A 20,927-nucleotide genomic window follows, 5' to 3' on the forward strand; every position below is an offset into this window, starting at 1 on the left:
TTGGGAATTTGCAACAACAATAAATCATGGTTTGATTTATTGCTTTGTTGATTGTCTAGAATTAAAGTGTTAATAATGCAGATTACATTTAGAAGTGTGTGTTTATACATCCCCCCTTATTAAAAATTTACCAGCACACATAGTTTGAGCTCAGCAGGAGTGTACCAGAAGGCTGAAGGAATGGCATTATCACCAGACTAGAGGTCTGGTCACAGGAAGTTATCATTGTTACTATTACTATTATTAATAGTGATAACAATGATGATACCTGGCATTTATATAGCACTTTAAGGTTTGTAAAGTGCTTAACTTCTATTACCTCTTTGACCTTCACAACATCGCTACTGATACATATCAAACTGGATGTAAAGGCAAAAACAACACTGGTCTTGCCCTCAAGGACCAATTATTTGTATACTTTTCAAAGCTTCATAAAAAAATGTTCTATCAACTTCCCAGAAGCGGCGTTTTTGTATTAACCTAGAATTCATAGACCTCTGTCATGCAATATTTGGTATACCTTTGATTATGAAGGTCATTACGTAAGCTAGTCACAATTTCAGGAACATAGTAGAGGGTTGGTTGGTAATCAGGGATGATATTAGGAATAATATATTTCTACAGTGCCTTTAGTTAGAGGTTCAGATATCTGCTACCATCAATCTGGGTCATCTTCCCTATGAGATAATGAGATACTACCATCCTTTCTTCATATTAGAGAGAATGCCATCTTCCAAACCTGGATCACATAATAGATAAATTTCTAGTTAGAATTTATCATTCCCTTCTCTCCTCACCAAATTACTGTCTAGAAAGGTTGGCTTTATAAAAAATGAAAAAAGAGGTCCTCACTAATATGCACTCGATTTTGCAATCTATAATACACTCAAATTTAGAATGTAGTCAAGTAAAATTATTTCCCAACTTCTATCAGCCAGTCACCTGGGTGTGACTTTCATTTGGTCTATTCTCCTCAGTCTCAAGTAGTTGGAAGTCTTTGAACTGCCTTGGAAAGGGTAGTAGGAGATATAAATTTTACTTAAGATGCTTGCCCCATTATAAAACTACCTGTTTCTTCATGACTCAATAGCTTAGGAATATGATTGGTCCCAAGTTACATGGTCCTCCTTTCTCTCTTATTGAGGAGCTTATGAGTTATTTTTTTAAAAAATATTAAAACTATAACATTCTGTCATGTTTACTTTATACCCACCACCCCTAGGATTAAAAAAAAAACATTTTTTTTTCACCAAGATTCAAACCTCTGCCCTGTTTAATTCTGAGTACCACAAATATTCATTGGCCTCCTCCATTGCAGTCCCTTGTTCACACACACGCACACACAAAAACACAGATCATATCACAGTTATGGCCACCTTTAGTTTTACATTAATGGTAAGATAGGTTTTTCAAAAATATTATACAAATCAATGATCACCAACAATTTATAAAAAGAAGGGAAAATTGTGAAAAATGGTGTTTTCAAGGAGATTGATGATAGAGGGAGCTCACCTCCATATGTTTTTTTTGTTGTTTTTTTCCAGCTCTCATCTCTAGCCTATTCCAACCACACACATTTTTGTAGCAATTTGGATAGAGCTCTTACCACATTGGTACTCAAGTTTAGTTTTCATTCTGAACATTCACTATCACTCTGTCCTAATAGAACTCCAATGGAAACCAAATCTTGTGACCAGCCACCTCAGCTCAGAGTCCCAGTGCTTATTCTCCTAATCACAAACCAAGCCACCCAGCAATCTAAGAGATTCTCTTCTAACGCATAGAATTTCAACATCTTTCATGCATTTTTCTACATCTTAGAGGAATCCAGATGAAACTATTAAAGTATTCCATTCTTTTATCCATATATATAACAATAGTGATTTCCCTAATCCCTGGTTTAACTGCTTTGTCCATGTTTTTCTTCCCACAACTCACTCCTTGAACACTGCATACCCATACTCTTCAGATAAACTGAGCCACCCCTCCTCTATAGGGGAAAAGAAGACACCCCTCCCCAGAGCCCTCTATTATTGTCTAAGACTCCTCCCCCCAACCATTTGCTTCCACCATCAGTGCTTTCAGCAACTCTAGCGGATAACCAGCCAGAAGAATGGAGAGTTAGGTAGGTATAGACTAAATTTACACTTTAGATATTGCTGGTGTCATTTGTAGCTTGGATAAACAGCCAATAATCTTCCTGACACCTCACACTTTATAATATTTTTAGGATTACAACGTGTTGGTAGTCAAACATAAACTGCCCAGGAACCAGTTGGCTGTCCATGTCCCCACGCTCAGCTATATGAAACTTAAATTAGCCTTTTAGGCTCTGGAACCAAGTTTTGTCATGTAATCAATCTGGATGCTTTCCTCAGTTGAAGATTTTAGAAATCTATTTTGACTGTTTTAATTAGCCCACTAGATAAATTCCTATAAACTTTCAGCATTTATCCTCCATCCATTTTATGGTGTCAAATTTTCTACATCATAAAAAGATAAAATAATTTTAAAAGCCAAATCAAACATAATTATAATTTATGATGAGTAATGTAAGAAATTAAAAGATAATATAGTACACTGAATGTTTTCTTACTTCTTTGTGGGGGGTTGGGAAGCGGGGGTAACTAAAGGGACACACACACACAAAAGCTTTCTTCCCAAACCATTTTACATGCCACAGAATAGTTCCAGGGTTGCTTTATCTGTCAAAGCCTTTATATTAAAATTCAACTTCATGCTATAGAGAACCTGTAATTAACCATCTTCGGGGACTTCTCTTAACAAATATCAGCAGATCATTCCACATCACAGAACTTGGATTAGTATCCCCGGCAGCAAAAAATGTAAAGACACTTTATGCACATGCTGTGCAGACATTTGCAGATAAAAGAAATACACAGCATTCTTCAGGGAGGGCAAATGAGCTCATTCTGGTTTCCTGACATTTTAGAACAGATTATGAAATGTACTGTAGAAAATGCATTCATGATTTTGCAAGATGGCACAAGAATCCACCTACCCCTGAAACCTCATGGACATTGAGTTGCTGAGTAGGGCATCTTTCTATTTATAGCCATTTCCACTATAGCTAATCTCCTGCAGCTACTTTGACGTTGGAGCTCTTTTTTAGTCTACAACAGACTATGTATCGCATGTGGCAGTATTACAAAAGCTGAGCTTGGCCTGAAGCTAAGATTGTTCTCTGCTGAATTTTTTCCCTCTCTCTTCAATGGCTCTCTCATTTAGTGGACCATTTGGGACTGGAGGCCAATTTAGAAAATGAAAAGAGTGACACATTCTCACTGTGCAGAATCTGCATTCCCTCAAATAGGAGAGCTTAAACTCAAAATACGGTGACATCTTCTGGAACTGAGATATGGGGTTGAGTGTTGTGCTTGGAGAAATCAAATTGCAGAAGCCTCCTGTGTTTTTCAGTGTGTGCTGAATAAATAGGCATCATTTTCTTCTTTCACATTCACTCATGCACTTTATGAGCAAAATTACACATTTGTTCACCAATTGAACGAAACATTTTCTGGAATGAAATGGGGGAAATGCATTCCGTTGGGAAGAGGGGTTAATAAGGCAAATTTTCATTTTTTTATTTATGTTATTGACCCAGAATGTATACATGACTGCATGTCCTCACTGCTTTGTCAGAATATGTAGTCCTCACAATTTCTGCAATATGGCATCAGCAACATTTATGTTGATGTTTCTATAAAAAAAGGATTTTGAAGATACTTTGAAATTTACTCTAGTTATAACCTCCCTTGAATACACAAGACCACTTCTTACTATAAAGTGACTGTAAGTGGAACAGGTTTTCATATGTTGAATGCATTCTTTAAATCAATAGAAAGGAAATACAGAAAAGATGTTTGAGGCTCAATCTGGATCTTTCTTCAGGGGTTTAGAATAGTAACATGTAGGCGGTAGAAAATGTTTCTCCTCGATAGAAAAAAAAAAACTATTTTCAGATTGGTCTTCCTGGGCAGGTTTCATTTTTATGTGAATATCAGTACCAGAAAGACAAAAGTGCTTACCCCAGATAACCCATACAAAGCATGTGTTCTCCAGCTACATTATCAGCTACTATATATTCTAGTTAACTATCATTATTCTTCTAGAATTGTCTCTTAGAATACTAGTTGTTAGAGAGAACTAACTATTTGGTTAATGACACCCAGTACTGCTTCATGATTATTAAAGCCCAGTATCGATGAAGATTAATGAGGTCTGTAGAAAATCAGCTATGTAGTACAGTGGGAAGTGGTAATATATTTGAAGTCAGAGGGCTTGGATTCCATGATTCTTAGCACAGTCACTATCCATGTGTCCCTAGCCAATCTATCAGCAAGAATTTATTTAGTACTTACAATGTTCCAGACAGTTCACTGGGCTTTGGCAATTAAAAAAATACAAAAAGTGAGATATTTCCTGCCCACAAGGATCATCTGTTGTTAGAGGGGAATTCAACACATATATAGCAGTGGTAGCATGGTAGGGAGTTTTAAAATCTAAGCCATAATACTAACAACTTTCACTGAGATCATGATTTATGATTTGTAAAGTTATGTTCTCCACAATAACCCTATAAGGAACCTATTGGTTTTTGTTGTTGTTTGTTCAGTTGTTCAGATGTAGTCAACACTTTGTGACCCCATTTGGAATTTTTTTTAGCAGAAATACTGGAGTGGTTTGCTATTTCCTTTTCCAGCTCATTTGACAAATGAGGAAACTGAGGCAAAGAGGGTTAAGTGAATTGCCCAGGGTCACACAGCTAGTAAGTGTCTGAGGTCAAATTTGAACTCAGGTCTTCCTGACTCCAGGCCTGGCACTCTATCTACTGCACCACCTAGCTGATATGTACCCTTAAGTCTATCAGATATCCCATCCTACAATCCACAGTCCAGTCAAACTGACCTACTTGCTATCCTTTATACACAATCTTCTGTTTCCTATTTCTGTGCCTTTCCCATGCCTAGAATAGTCTGTCTTCTCACTTGGAATCCCTGGCTTCCTTCAACATTTAGCTCAAATCACATTCTTACATGGGCCTTTCTTAGACCCCCAATTGTCAGCATCTCATTACTAAATTACAGTGCATTTACTTTTTCAGTATTTTCTTTGTACTTATCTGTGTGTGCACTTCCCCGTAGTAGAGTACAAACTTCTTGAGAACAGAGGCCATTTTCATTTTTGCCTTTGTAGCCAGCTCAATTCTTAGTATATAATAGGCTCTTGCTAAATGTTTGTTAAATTGAATTGAATTCAGGTAGATGGTGTGGGTATTATCATCCCCATTTAAAGATGAGGAAACTGAGTCTCAAGACAATTTATGTAACTTGTTCATAGTCACACAGTAAGTAAGAGGTAAGAGTTGAACCCAGATCTTCTGGCTCCAAAGAGCTGTACCACCTTGCACTGCACCACACCAAAACAGTTTTCTAAGTCATTAATTTTTCAAAAATGGAGATTATTCATGTCCTCAAAAGAATTTTCTATTGCTACCTCTAAAGCAAAGCATGCCCTTGATTTCCTCACATTCAACAATACAGAGTCCCTAAACATAAATTCTATATTGAGAGTTAAGCAGAAACTTTGAAACACAATATAGTACCCTAATACTCACAATTTGAAAAACGTTTCACAGAGATAACAATTGCAAAGGTGTGGTATCATAAGATAATCAGTTCTGATTTCAAATCTTTGAGCTGCTGGATGGCTTCAGGATAGGTTTGTTCCCTTATCAAAAGAACCATCCTTAGAATCCATGATGGGTTATTATGGTTTATCAATTGATTTCTTTGTCTGTATTCTTTTCTTTATTAACAGACTTTTCTGATCAAAGTCAGATTTAGGCCCTCAATCAGGGTGGGTTCCCCAGGAAAAGTTGGAATGTATAGATATTCATTTATCATCCAAAATTTTAAAGGCAAAATTGAATCTTCCTTTACAAAATATTTTAAGGAAAAGACATTAAAATGTTGCTTTTCATTTTTGAGATGATGAGATATTGAGTAAGAGGGAAAGATGAATAAAACAAAACCAAGGAAATAAAAGCTTTTGGGGTAAAACCTTATTTTATCAAGATCCTCAGCACAGTCCAAATGGCTCTGTCAAGAGTCAAAGGCTTATATGACTGAATAGCCAGGTTTTCTTCTCCTCTTATCTTCATACTGTTAAACACTGATGGAATTCAAAATGGTCTCATTCTTTCTGGCACAGACTCATTAATATGCTAAAACTTGAGTGACCTTCTCTTTTTCACCACTGCCCTTTACACATGTAGCTGCATCACAGTCTTCAAAGAACTACTATCTAGGGGATGAACAGAGGTTTAGAAACTGCAACAATTAGGCTAAGTGATTTTCAAAGACTTGAGATTATCTGATGTTATGTACTATGCACAGCACAGGGATATAGCAAAAACACCAAGTCTTCAGTGTTTAGTTACTAATTGTTCCTCCCATTAACACTTGTTCTTCTGTATGATTAGAGCTTCTCAGATTTCCTAGGTGCATCATTATCTCATAAGGCACAGTCAGGGGCTTTGACTAATTAGACTTCTGCATGCAGACTTTCCCCAGATCTCAGCTCAACATTTCTTTTCGGAGCCTTGCAATCCTGAAGAAGCCTATACTTGTCAGTTAGGGAAAAGGAAGACGAAACAAGATTGTTATGAAAATAAAACTGCATCTTAGGGCTAAAAATTAACAGGAACAATTGATCATCGGGCAGATAATTATTTGGAATAAATGAAGGAATAAGAATTTCTGTCCGAGCAGATATTCGGTATTAGAACTGTTATGCCCTAAGGAGGAGGGTTGGCATTGAAGAAGGAAAGTTAATGAATGTAATTATATTACAAGTGCTACGGTGTTGTTTGTTTGTTTTTAATCTGAGGTAATATAATGTAGTAGAAAGACAAATAGACAGGGACCAATAACTCAAGTTTCAGTTCCTGCTCCAATATTTAATCCAAGATTAATAGCATAGCATGCGTTCTCTGAACTCTTAATTTCTTCATCTGTCAAATGGGGATGAAAATAATCACTACTTAACTCGCAGGAATATCCGTTGGAAAGAGCTTTGTAAAACTGAAAATCCTAAAATAAAGGTTAGTTATTGTCATAGCATCAGTGATTTTATGTAAAAATTGTTGATTTTATTAACATATTCGTAATTATGGAATTACCAATTGTTTATACTTGAGAGGGAGGATCATTTTCAAATTGGCTGCTTTCTTACATAAGTACTGAAATATCTTTGGAAAATTAAAAACATAAAAACTTCATTAAAATTACCATGGATTGGGGGCAGCTAGGTGGCACAATGAGTACAGCACCAGTCCTGTAGTCAGGAGGACCTGAGTTCAAATCCTGCCTCAGACACTTGACACACTCACTAGCTGTGTGACCTTGGGCAAGTCACTTAACCCCAATTGCTCTACCTTCCCCCCTCCAAAAAAAATTACAGTGGGTTGTTGCCACAAATGTTAAAGCAGCTTCCAAGGATTAATTCAGGGGTGGGGAACCTGCAACCTCAAGACTGCATGTGGCTTTGTAAGTCCTTGGGTGTGGCCTTTTGATTGAGTCCAAGTTTTACAGAACAAATCCTTTTATTAAAGGGGTTTGTTCCCTGAAGTTCGAATTCAGCCAAAGGGCCACATATGAGGACCTAGAGGACCATTTGTGGCCTTGAGGTCACAGGTTCCCCACTCCTGGTAGGTATTAGAAGAAATTTATTTATCTTTCTGTTCCTACAAAGTAAAGAGGGCCAAAAATATTCAGTGGTATTCTAAAGGGACATGAATGGATCAGAGGCAGAGTTGAGATTTAGAGCTAAAACAATCCATTTTTTTTGGTTTATTCCTCTATATGCAATGAGCCCTCATATTAATTCTTGTTCCCAAAAGTGTTCATATATGAATCTAATACTTTACATTGCCCCACCCTGCCTTCTGATAGGGCTTGCTAAATCAAGGGTCAGTAACCTCCTCAGCCTTGATTGCTGCCAATGAAGCCAAGTAATGCTTCTGGGTGTCACTGGCAAGTTTAAATCATAAGAAGGCAAGAAAAAATAGAATAAAGGCAGAAACAAAACAAGTGGAGGTATATAGGAAGAATTTTGTTTAAGCAAAGCAAATAGCGTGAGTAAAATTAGTAGGTTGAATTAAATGCCTAAATTAGGGTAAAAAAAGAATAATACAATTCTACCATGATTTTCTGTATCCAAATTAGGAAAATAAAATCTAGTTTGGGTTGGTTGACAGCAGCAGTGACAGAATAATGGGGTATGGACTTCACTTTTTGCCTTCTTTACTTTTACTTCTGGGACAAGGGTTGCTACAAAGATATTCTATTTATATGCCAGAAAAGTACTTTATAATCACCTATTCTCATATTTATTGAAAGAAGGAAATTAGAGCTAAAGCTCCACAGAACTGTATAATCTCTGAGTTGGAAAGAGTTTCAGAGGTTATGTAGTCCAGCATGTGCTTGAAAAAGAATCACCTCTCTGATGACCTTTGACAAGTGGTTATCTTGAAGTGGTTCATTGACAAATGGTTCACTTGCAGACATCCAGGAAAGGGAACCCCACTATTTCCCAAGGCAGCCCAGACCACTTTTGAACTGCTCTGATCATTAAGGTTTTTCTTTATATCGAGCCAAAATCTGTCTCTGCAGCTTTTACTCATTCCTCCTAATTTTCCTCTCTTGTGCCAAAAAGAACAAGTCTTTTATATGACAGTCTTCTAAATAAGTGACGATGACTAAGACCTCTGACCCCTTACTTCCCCACCATCAAGCCTTCTCTTTGTCAAATCTAAACATACGTAGTTCCTTTGTCTGATCCTTCTATCACATGGTCTCCAGTCTATTCATCTCCTTGTGGCCTTCTTGACACAACCCAGGTTGAAAACCTCTTTCCTAAAATATGGCACCTTAAATAAACACAGTGTTCCACATGTGGTGCAGATGACTAGAGCAGAATGTAGGGAAACTATCAATTGCCTCGGTGTTGATGAAAAGGTTTGTTACAAAGAGCATTGAACTTGGAACCAGATAGCCTAGGTTTTAATTACAGCTCTATTACTCACTAGCTATGCAGCCTTAGGGAAATCACTTCATTTCTCCGGATAAAAAGATGTTCATCAATTAAAAGAAAGCATTTTATTGGGTGATGTCTAAGGTCTCTTCTATGAAAATTAAACTAAAATTCCTGCCTTCCTTAAAGTCTCAGCTAAAGTCTCACCTTCTGCAAGAAGCCTTTCATGGTCCTGCTTAGTCTTTGAGATTATCCCTAATTCACATATTCTTTATATGTATTTCTCAAACTATTTTCTCCCCTATTAGACAGTGAGCCTTTTGAGAACAAGGGCTATTTTTCCCTCTCTCTATATATCCTCAGCACAGTGCCTGACACAAAGTAAATGCCTCATATATATTTTTGACTGACTGCCTTGATTGATTTTCTGACTACTGCAACAGAGGGAGAAGATGGTCCCTGAACCATGGATCTTTGGAGAAGCAGTAAAACAATCATGCCTTCTATAAAACCATTTGGCATGAATGAATCTTGAGGGGCCATTTCATCTAATTCTCACTTTTTTGATAGAGAGAAGATACATGCAAACCATTTTCTAATTTTATACCTATGTAGAATGAGTTTTTATACCCTACCTCATTAAGTCATTCCAGTGTTGAGCATCCTTCACTTTTAATTGATTTTTCTGAGAGATTGAAGGCAAACAGTGACCTTTAATCATTCATTTAAAGAAAGATTCTTTCCCCTCCCAGGTTATTCTCAACTTCATATGACCCCAAGAAAACTGTTATTGTACGTCTGAGTTCTTTTTCTCTAATCCTTCAGTGGCCCAGGAGAGATCAATAAGATCAAGGTGTATGGGACGGGGATGGGGGTGGGGGTGTGGAGAAAACAGGACTATTGGTGGAACCTAATGAATGTAAAGCAGTTTACATTTTTTTTGTAATCAAAAGCTATCCTATATGTATATATATATATACATGAATTGTTATTTTCATTATTATAATTGTATCATTATCTTTTTTGATGGGTTTCAGATAGAAATGGCCCTGGAATGATTAACTATTGATTACATCTAACATCCTATGAAATATTGCACAACTTAATAAATTAGGCAGCTAGGTGAGTCCATGGCTAAAATACTAGATTTGAAACAGGAAGACCTGTGTTCAAATTTTGCTTCAGATAGCTATTAGCTATGTGACTTTGGGTGAGTCACTTAATCCTTCAGCCCCAGATATTCAGGCAGGCAGACAAAAAGCATTTATAAAGCATCTACTGTGTGCCAGGCATTGGGCAAAAACCCAGGATACAAATGTAATTTTAAAAAGACAGTCTGGCCCTCATGGAATTTCCATCCTAATAGGGAAAAACCTTTGATTTCTTCATCTGTATGAGGAGGATAATGTATCACCTACCTCTCAGGGTTTTTGTGAGGATCAAATTAACTAAGAAATGTAAAATTCTTCACAAACTTTAAACACTGTATAAATGTCAGTTATTATTTTTGTTTAATTAACTATAATTGCTATTATTATTATTTAATATTTAAGAAGAAAGGAATTTTAATCTTAAAGCTTTGGCTCATTCCAGGAGATGGAATTTTTAGGCTATTATTTTTCATTTATAGGCTTTAAACACTAGCTTTTCTTCTATCATTAGTCATTTTGATTTTCTCATAACACTAGCTATACACTCATACGGACAATGGCTACATCTGTTCATGGCCTAAACATCTATTAATCCCACTTACTTAGTCAAGAATTAAGCACCATCTCTGACCAAGTGGACTCAGAAGGGCAAGCATGGTTTTCAGCTCAATTAGAAGCTTAGAGAAGGTTGACAAACATGGTGATGATCAGTGATATAGTTGGACAAGGTAAATGTGGTCTTTCCATACTTCTGGGGACTACTAGCTTCAAGATCAGTACCTAACCTTGGGAATCCAAGAATTACCTCCTGATATAGTCATTTCCATTCACAAAATAAATTTACTTGAAGAATTTAATCTTTTGAGACCAGAAGTTTACTTCATGCCCCCATTGTTATTCCTTACACTTTTTTACCTAAAGTGAAAAATGCTCTTGTGAGAAATATTTGATCACTAGCAAAGGGAATTTAGAATGGGTTGGATTGTTGGTGGAGCAAAGGAATATTAATTCTATTTGGAGCAAAACCATTGCCTATTGTAATTTCTAAAATATATACCGAAAGGCTATATAGAATAATGGACAGTGTGCTGGACATGGAGTAAAAAAATATTAAGGTTCAAAATTCTACCTCTGACATTGACTAATCTTGACAGTGCTTAAGTCGCTTAACCTCTACAACCCTCAGGCAATTCTCTAATTCTCTAAGTTTCAAATAGGTCCTCTTTAAATTCCAGGAAACTTTATTACTGTAAATTAGAGACAGGTTTTGAGGGGAGAGTGTCATTAAGTTCAGATGTAGTTGTGGAGAAACGGTAAGTTTCAGAAGATTATACAAGAAGTGGGAAAAGCATTGTCTTATGAGCAGAAACTTTTAATAGCTACAATATGGAGCATATGCCTGTCAAATATATACCCTCATTGTTATTGTTACTGCTTTTTAACTAGGTTGCCCAGTTAGGCAAAGATAGATATCTGAATGATTTGAAAATTTGTCTTTTGTACTGAACATATTAAGAAACCTATTCTTGCATCAATGGAGGGGAAAAGATGTCTGACTCCATTAAAATACAAAATTAGTTGTTTGGAAACATTGAATCAATAAGAATTATATCACAAATGCATATTTTAAAAGTACAAATAAAAAATGAAAAATATTCATCAGATCCCTTGTATAGTATGGTATCAGTTGATCAATCAATGGACAAGCTCTCCATTCCATGCATTGTACCCCAGGTGCTGAGTATATGTGTGGTGAAATATTTAAAGAGGAAAACTTGGAGCTAGCATGTCAATATTATTTATACCTCTACTTCTAAAGCTAATGAAGAGTATCCCATATAAACTGAGATTTTGATCCAATCTCCTTTGGAGTTATTTCCAAGTTCCTAGGTGACCTTAGCCTGTGGAGATAAAAAGGGTTAAATAAATCACTAGAAGATGCTGGAGGTTCGTGAAGACTATGGCCCTAAGCAGAGGTAGCTAACTCTTTGACATTTGTAGAATGGTAGCTTTCTCTGTGTTTACTTACAAAACTTCAAATAGAAGCACTCAAGTGACAGAAGTATAGATTAAAATTATATCATTACATCAGCTCTTAAAACGGTTTTCAGGAATATTGAATTTTTGAGTCAAGGGCCTAAAAAATAGTTAACATAATGTAATATATGAAACATTGAAGTGAAAATGGCCATTTAGAAAACATAATGAGATGTTTTGTCATATTTTAAAAAATATTTTGAATGGTTTGGGAATTATATTTATATTAAAACTGTTAGAAATTAGGAAACATAATTAAATTTAAAGCTTCAGCCCTAAGCCAGTTTGATCATTCTCAATACTATTGTTGGAGGGAAAGCTAAAAATGTGGGAATGGCAGATCTTGTTGCTTTATGTTCAACAAGAAAATCTCAATCAAGAGGTACTTGATGCCAACAACTATAAAAGTGACACTCTACTCTTTAGGGAGTATTATGATTCAGTGCTCCGGAGTCAGGAGACCCAGTTTCAAATATTGCCTCTGACACTAACAACCTGTATGACCCCAGGGTATCTCTTAATTTCTCTGGATTCTATTTCATTGTCCTTGAAAAGAGGATTGTATTATCTAAGATAATACAATCCTACTTAAATTGGTATGTAACCTTATTGATTACATAGCTTTGCATAAATTCACTATAGTGAGTTCACCCAACATGCTTTATTCGTCCTTATATTCTTTTGACATCTTGAAGATAACAATAGAGTTTAAGAGCTACCCATCAGTTATTATTTGTTTCCACTGGTCAAACATGTCTCTTTTTCAGTTGTTGCTATCTGGGGTGGGGCAGGTAATGAGTTTGTGGAGAAGGAGGCCAGGGTTAGCATAAATAAAATAGTTCAAAGTCTCTGTACTTATTATTTCTAAAAGCTTAAACCATTTGTCAAAGGGTTGCAATCACTAATATGCTTAAATGAATGTTAAGTTTAGTAGCTGGCAAGAATGTTAAATAAAACTACGAAGTCATTTGTTGGCAGTCATGTATAATAAAGACAATAATTTAGAACTAAAACTTTAAGGTGCAAGCTTCTTTGCCCTTGCCCACAAGTTACTTTAAGGACAACCAAGAGATCTGGTGGGGACTAAGATAGGGATTCTCAACCCAGACTTATGCAGCTCCTTTTGAGACTTTGTTGGGTAGAGTTCTTAAGAGAGTTTGGAGGAATGCGTTTTGGCAATAGCAATGTAACCCAAATGTAAGTTTCACACATATATGAACTAAATTTCATCTTATTAAGATTCAATTCAATGTTCTAGAATGTCAAGATCTTTCCTGGAATCATATTATATTATGTAGCTTTGTATCATCTACAAATGCAAATTCATGCAGTCTCTGCCTTTATTCGAATCACTGATTTAAAAAAAAATGCACATTAAACTTCAGAAAGCCAAGCACAGTTCCCTAGGACACATCACTGATTCATTAAGCCATTGATAACTTCTTGGTAGATTTGACTATTCATTTAATTCTTAATCCATGTATTTGTACTATCATTTATACCAAATAGAAACAGACTCAAATAGAAACAGATTCCTACAGGGTACATGTTGACTTAGGAACTACAAATTAACATTAAGCATGTCTTACTGCATTTTTATTTATTTTGTTAAACATTTCTCAATTGCATTTTAATCTAACTTGGGCAATACTCAAGAATTTTGTGGGCCACTTGTGGACTGTGGTTCCTCAGTTTGACGTCCTTAATTTAGATCATACTATCTCTCTGAGTCTTTTTCAAGAAGAGGCTGAAAGATTTTTCCAAACACTTTGCTGAAAATGAAAATAAACCATACAACATTTCTTTGATCTACCAGTTTAGTGACCATGTTGTAAAATGAATTAATAATAACAATAATAACTAGAATTTCATAGTATTTTAAGATTTTTAAGCACCTTATAAATTTTATCTCATTTTATCCTCAAAACAATCCTGGGGAAGTAGATGTCATTATTTTATATATGGAGAAACTTAGGCAAATAGGCTAAGTGACTTGCCCTGGGATGTATAGTTAGGATCTGAGACCAGATTTGAACTCAGGTCTTTCTGATTCTGATTCTGATTTCTGATTCCACCTCCAGTACCACCTTGGTTCCTCTACAAATAACTCTTATATTACCTCTTCTTGATGTCTCCTTGTTACCACCACTTTCTTTTCTACATGTTCAATATTTCATAAATCACACCTCATAGATTTTTGCCAGGAACCAAAGTCATGCTCACCATCTTAGAGCTTGAAGAATATTTTCTCTGTACTCTTTAGAATATCTAGAAAATATTTGCCTGTCTGTCCTATCATACTTCTCCCATTCCTTATGATCTTTTAAATATCATTAATAGTGTCTCAAAAATACTTCTGACAATTCATTAAACAACCAATGGTGTTGTTCACGTGGGCCAGGTAACCTAACCTCATCAAGGTGAGCAAAGTCTTCAGTTAAAATGTCTTTGCTTACCCTGGTTATCAGCTTCCTATAAACCACTTTTCTTCTGTCCTTCTCTCCATCGGTCATTATCTTTGATGGAGAAAACAGCAACAAAATAAGAGGTGATCAGATTTTCCTTCCCCATATCATTAGTCATCATTATCTCATCCATCCCAAGTAGCAGTTATAGCCTTTTGTTGATCTTCCCCATATTCTTAGTATAGCTTGAAAAAGACAAAGACTACCTCTTTTCATTAGCTTCCATCACCAGAGCATAAGTGCATTAATGAGGCATGACAATTTATAGATTTACTGTTATGGTTTGTCCATTTGGGAAATTTGGTATGGAGAAGGATTCTTCCACAGGTAGCAGAGACATAACTAAGAAACACTTGAAGGCTTTTCACAGGGCCCTGTCATCTGAGGATGCCCTTTTTCCTTAGGTGTTATCCCCATGTTTTGTGGCCTTCCAGGGGCCTGTACCACATAGTACATCCCCATTAGATCCCATGACATGTGAATCTGTGCTGTATGTGGGTACAGATGGATAGGAACTCTATGAAGGATTAATGGAAGAACCATGTTAAAAATTGCACATGCATGTTAAGCTATTGGTATAGCTGCAAGTTGGATCAAGAGTTCTGTAAAATAATTTGGAATTATGCTAGAAATGTCACTGAATGTTACCCTTTAGTCTTTGGCCCAGATATCTCACATCAGGAGCACAGGAAATAGGTGAAAGCAGTGATTTTAGAACCGCATTGGCTAAGTCTGTAGATAGGAGGTTGGTAGCTGGTTGTTACAACTGATACTGAGCAAGTCTGGATAAACAAAAAAGCTGCCTGACAGCAAAGAATCAAGGAAGCCTCCTAGAGAATCAATTAATTTGACTGAGATGTCATTCCTAATGAAGTATTACTCAAGCACAATGTGGATCAATTCAGCTTAGCAGTTGGAAATATTTGATCAATGCAAAACTATGTTCATTAAGGAAATTACATAGGAAGTTCTTTAGTGAGACAAAGGGAATCACAGTTTATATTACAGAGTTATGAATTACCTCAAGCAAGTGGGTTTTCCTCATTTGTGTGACTCTTTGAAAGATTTCTGTAAGTGTGTGCCATCTCTATCCCACAGATAGTGAGTGCATCAGTGAGAAGGAATGACCCATATTTGTATATGGTCATCTTTCTTCTTCTTCCTCTTCTTCTTCCTCCTCCTCCTCCTACTTCTCCTCTTTCTTCTTCTACTCCTTTTTCTTCTGTTCCTTCTCCTTCTCCTCATGCTTGCCATAGTATATTACCACTGTTATGCTATTATAATTTGTTTTGTTTTAAGAGTATATATTTGGAAGAATATGGTTAGAAAATTCCAAGCTCTCCGGATTTCCTCCACAAACAAGACAAAACAGCCCCTCAGGTTGAATGTAGAGAAGCAAAAATAAACAAGAGTTGGGGCAATGAGCGAAGATCTGAAGAAAGATCCCAGGATGGAGGTTCAGCCAGAGTGAAGTATAAGCACATCTGTCTAGCTCCACTGAAACAGCAAGCAGAGAGCCCTGGGGGCAGCTGAGTTGGGAGGTAGCCTCAATCTCAACCACAGGAATTTTTACCTCTGGACAGTGTGGGGGAGTTGGTATCTGAGCAGGGAAAGACTGAGGGAGCCTCTGCTGACAACAGATGCCAGGTCTAGCTGTGTTACCAAGATGTGGTCATGGGTCAGAAGGAACTAGCACACACCAAGTGAGTACAGAAGCAGTGCGACGCTGACTCTGCTGGCTGTGGGCATGTACAGGTGAGCTGAGTTCTTGGTCTTGGTTCTAGTCCAGAGGGGAGAACTGAAGGTCATAGCCACTGGAGCGTTCTCAGAGAGCAAGAGCATTTCCAACACAGTGTGCTGGGAGGCCCTAGCTATGGCTTGGAAGGGGAAGATAGTGCAGAGGTTGGGCCTGGACAAAGCTCAAAAAATAACAGCAAGAAGGACCTGAGGTGAGAGGCACCATTCCCCACATCCCAGGATTAGAGATGATTATAACAAGCTGCTATTTTTTTAAATTAGCAGGCAAAGGAGAAAGAACCCAACCTTAGATAGTTATTAGGACAATAGAGAAGACCGGGGTTCATCTTCAGAGGAGGGATACTGAAACAAAAAAAAAACCTCTCCTACCCCAAAGAGTAGCATCAAATGTTCACCTGCCCAAAAAGAATTCATAGAAGAATTCAAAAGAGACCTCAAAAATCAAATAAGAGCAATTGAGAAATTTAAAAAATCTAAGAACAATACAAGAAAAGGATATCCAGAATCTTAGGGAAGAAGATGAGTCCTTGAAAATTAGAATTGGGTAAGGGGAAGCCAACAAAATTATAAGAGACTGAGAAATAATAAAAACAAAATACAAAGAATGAAAAAAACAGAAGAGAATGTGAAACATCTTATAAGAAAAACACCTGGTCTAGAGAATAGATCAAGAAGAGAAAACATAAGAATAGTCAGACTACCTGAAAGCTATGATCAAAAAAACAGTCTTGACAACATGATACAAGAAATAATTAAAGAAAATTGTCCTGAAGTGTTAGAACAAGAGGGGAAAGTAGAAATAGAAAACAAAATCACTGGTCACCACCTGAAGGAGATCCTCAGAGGAAAATCTACAGGAGTATCATAGCCAAATTCTGCAACAACCAGGTTAAGGAGAAAATATTACAAGCAAGAAGAAAAAAACAATTTTAATATGGTAGAGCCACAATTAGAATTACATAAGACCTACCAGTGGTTACTCTAAAAGATTACAGATCTTCAAACATTATATGTCAAAGAGCAAAAGGACTGAGGTTATGGCTGAAAATATCACACCCAGAAAAGTTAAATATAGTCCTGGCCATTCAACGAATTGACAGAGTTTCAGGATTCTATTAGAAGAAGCCCAGAAGTTAGTAGAAAATTTGACCTACAAGATCCAAGAGAAATAGAAGGTAAGTATCAAAGACTAATCACAAGGGACTTAATAAGGACAAATTGTTTACTTTTTAGGCATGGAAATGTTAACCATATATCTAAGATTGTCATTAGTAATTGGGTAGTTTGAAAGAAAGAATGGAGTAAAATTGAGTATCATGTGATTCTAAAAAGCAAAATGATGTAGAAAAGGTAAAAAGAATGATAATCTAATACAAACGAGGTACAAGAAGAAGAACTGATTCAGAGGAATTAGATGGGGAAAGAGGGCGAGTAGTTTTGGAACCCTACTGTCATCAGGAATGGGTTAAAGAGGGAACAATACATATTTCTCTAGAAAGGTATAAAAGTCTTCTAAATTCAGAAAGAAATAAGAGGATAAGGGGATAGGGAAGGGGGAGAGAATAAGGGAGGGCTAAGAAATAAGATGGGGGAGAATAGAAGGGTGTGTAGATTAACTGGAGTGAGATAAAGAGGGAACAATATACATATTTAGAAGGGCACAAAAGTCTTCTAAATTCAGAAAGAAATAAGAGGGTAAGGGGAAAGGTTGAAAGGAAAGGACAAGGGAGGAATTCTTGGTGGGGGATAGGTTAAGGAATAGGAGGTAAGGTAGGGGGTAGAAGTAAAGTAGAGGAGTGAGGAGTGATAGGAGCAGGGTGAAAAGCTTAGTGAGGAAAATAGGAAGGAGAAAAATATACAAGTTGTTACAGTTTAGAATGTGAATGGGATGAATTGACCAATAAAATGGAAACTGATAGATTAAAAATTTGAATTCAACAAAATGTTGCTTTCAGGAAATGCTATAAAAATGAGAGATACAAACATAAAATAAAGGTGAGGAGTAGAATTTATTATGTAAAAATGTAGGGATAGTAATCATGATCTCAGACATAGTTAAAGCTAAAATTAGATTTCATCAAGTAGGGAAACTACACTGTGTCAGCCATATTAATCAATAGTTTTAGACTACATAAAATAGCTAAACAGTATAAAAAATGAGAGTTTGTCTGCTAAAACAGACACGGAAACTATATGAATATAAACACAAAACAACTTTTTTTGCAAATTTAGATCTAAATGATTGAAGTAATATTGTGCATGGGTAGGTAAAGCTAATATAATAAAAAAATTGACAATTTTAGCTAACATCCATTTATTCAGTGACATCCCAATTAAATTACTAAAAATTATCTTACTACATCAGAAAAAGTAGGGTTCATTTGGAAGAGCAGAAGGCTAGGAACTTCCAGAAAACCAGGGGAAAAAGATGTGAAGGAACTAGATTCAGTAGTTTCAGACTTTAAATCATATTATAAGGTGAGAGCAGTGTTGAAGTATAAAATGGATAATTTTGGTTATTCTAAATTAAAATTTTCCTGCATAAATAAAACCTATGTAGCCAAGAACAGAGGAAATGCAGAAAATTGGGTGGGGGGAAGTCATAGACAATCTCCTACATTGAACATGATTGGGTTGGAATATTGCTGTGGGGTAGGAAATGATGAGTTGGTAGATTTTGAAAAATATGGAAAGACTTGGACTTATGAAGGAAGATGCTATCCACCTTCAGAAATACAGATGCCAAGTAAAAATAAGCATAATATGGTGCTTGAGTGTACTTGTGTATACATGTGTATGTTTATGGATATTTGTGTGTGTGTGTATCTGTGCTTAATTGTAGCCTTCTTGGGGAGGAGGAAGGGGGAAAAAAGTAGTGCACAACAGACAACAAAAGAAAAACAAAAGAAAACATACAAGGAAAGAAGAAAAGATGGACAGCTTTGAAAATAATGTATAATATTCATTATATAGGTTTTCTTGAAATGGAAATATATTGCTTTATATTGAATCCTCTCATGTTTTGCTGTGTACATGGCAATGTTTTTTTTTCCTTTTCTCATTTTGTATTTAAGTTTAAAATAAAATTAAAAAACTAAAAACTAAAACCTAGTATTTATTTGAAATCTAAACATGTCACAATTGTTGGTGCCTGGTTTTATATAAATAGAAACTTGTAAGTGTGGGCTTAAGAGCTAAAGTAGCAGGTCTAGGAAGTGAATTTGCTCACAAGGGTTACCCTTAGATCCTGAGAGAATCTGAGTATAACCAGTTGATGATAGTTCTTTTCTGATAATCTAGACTTGTCAATATGAGAACAGGTGGAAATAAGTAAGACATCCCAGAGTTAGTAAGTTTACACATACCTGTTGGAGTGGTATGAGGTGCTATGGTCAGGATGGCCACCTCACTCAATCATCAAATACATAATGACTTCATTAATGTAAAAGAAAAGGACACAAAAACAATGCCAATAGTTGCACAATTATAATGTCTATACTGTCCCTGGAAACAGGTAAGAGGAAATGCACCTTATGATTTTAATTAGAAAAGTGAGGAAGTATAGGTACTGATTGTTGCATATGCTGCCAGAAATGGTTACTGTATAACTTATTTCATTGTATTATTTTTCTTCATAATAAGGAAGTAAGGAGTGCAGTAGGCAGGGGTCATGCCTAGCATAACTGCATCAAAAGCTGTTGAAGAGGTAAAGAAGGTTGTCATATGTTAAAATATGAGTATATGTGGTTGTCCACATATAAAGATAATCATACTGATTTACCACCAATAGGATTTGGTCTTTGTTTCATATGACTGAAGGTTTTTATTAATGCATTAATATTAATTTATTTAATAAACTGTTTTCAGGGGCAGCTAGGTAGTGCAGTGAGTAGAGCACCGGCCCTGGAGTCAGGAGGACCTGAGTTCAAATCCGGCCTCAGACACTTGACACATGTACTAGCTGTGTGACCGTGGGCAAGTCATTTAACCTCAATTGCCCTGCCAAAAAAATATCATTAATGAACTCTTTTCAGCAACCAATCCCAATGTTTATTTCATTTATTCAATTTGTTCATGCACAATGACCAAATTCATTTGGATGTAGTCAATGAAATATGTATTCTTATTTTCTCAATCTGTTACTTATTATATGAGTATGTAGATAAAAGATAAATGAGATGTATGGAGACAGACAGACAGAAAGACAGTATTTAGTAAATGCTTACTCTATACCCTTCATTGTGTGAAATTCCGGAAATTCAAATATAAGCAAGCAAGACATTCCTTGCTCTGAGAAAGCTTATATTCTACAGGAACAAAATAACATGTACTGGAATGAAGATGTCTAGGAAGTGTAATGGAGACCTGGTTCTGGGCAAAAAAAAAATGTAAGCTTATCTCATCTGTAAGAACACTGCCATTGATTCCAAGGAAGGATTCCAAGGTTCTGGTGAGGTGA

General features: G+C 36.1%; 1 protein-coding gene across 1 annotated transcript in view; it reads left to right on the forward strand.

The window, feature by feature from the left end:
* The window catches only part of TRDN (triadin), a gene marked incomplete in the record, with an annotated part of 469,162 nt that overhangs the window by 392,448 nt on the left and 55,787 nt on the right, over window positions 1-20,927 (forward strand).

This window comes from Trichosurus vulpecula, chromosome 7 (assembly GCF_011100635.1).
Source record: "Trichosurus vulpecula isolate mTriVul1 chromosome 7, mTriVul1.pri, whole genome shotgun sequence".
In the NCBI taxonomy this organism is placed as follows: domain Eukaryota; kingdom Metazoa; phylum Chordata; class Mammalia; order Diprotodontia; family Phalangeridae; genus Trichosurus; species Trichosurus vulpecula.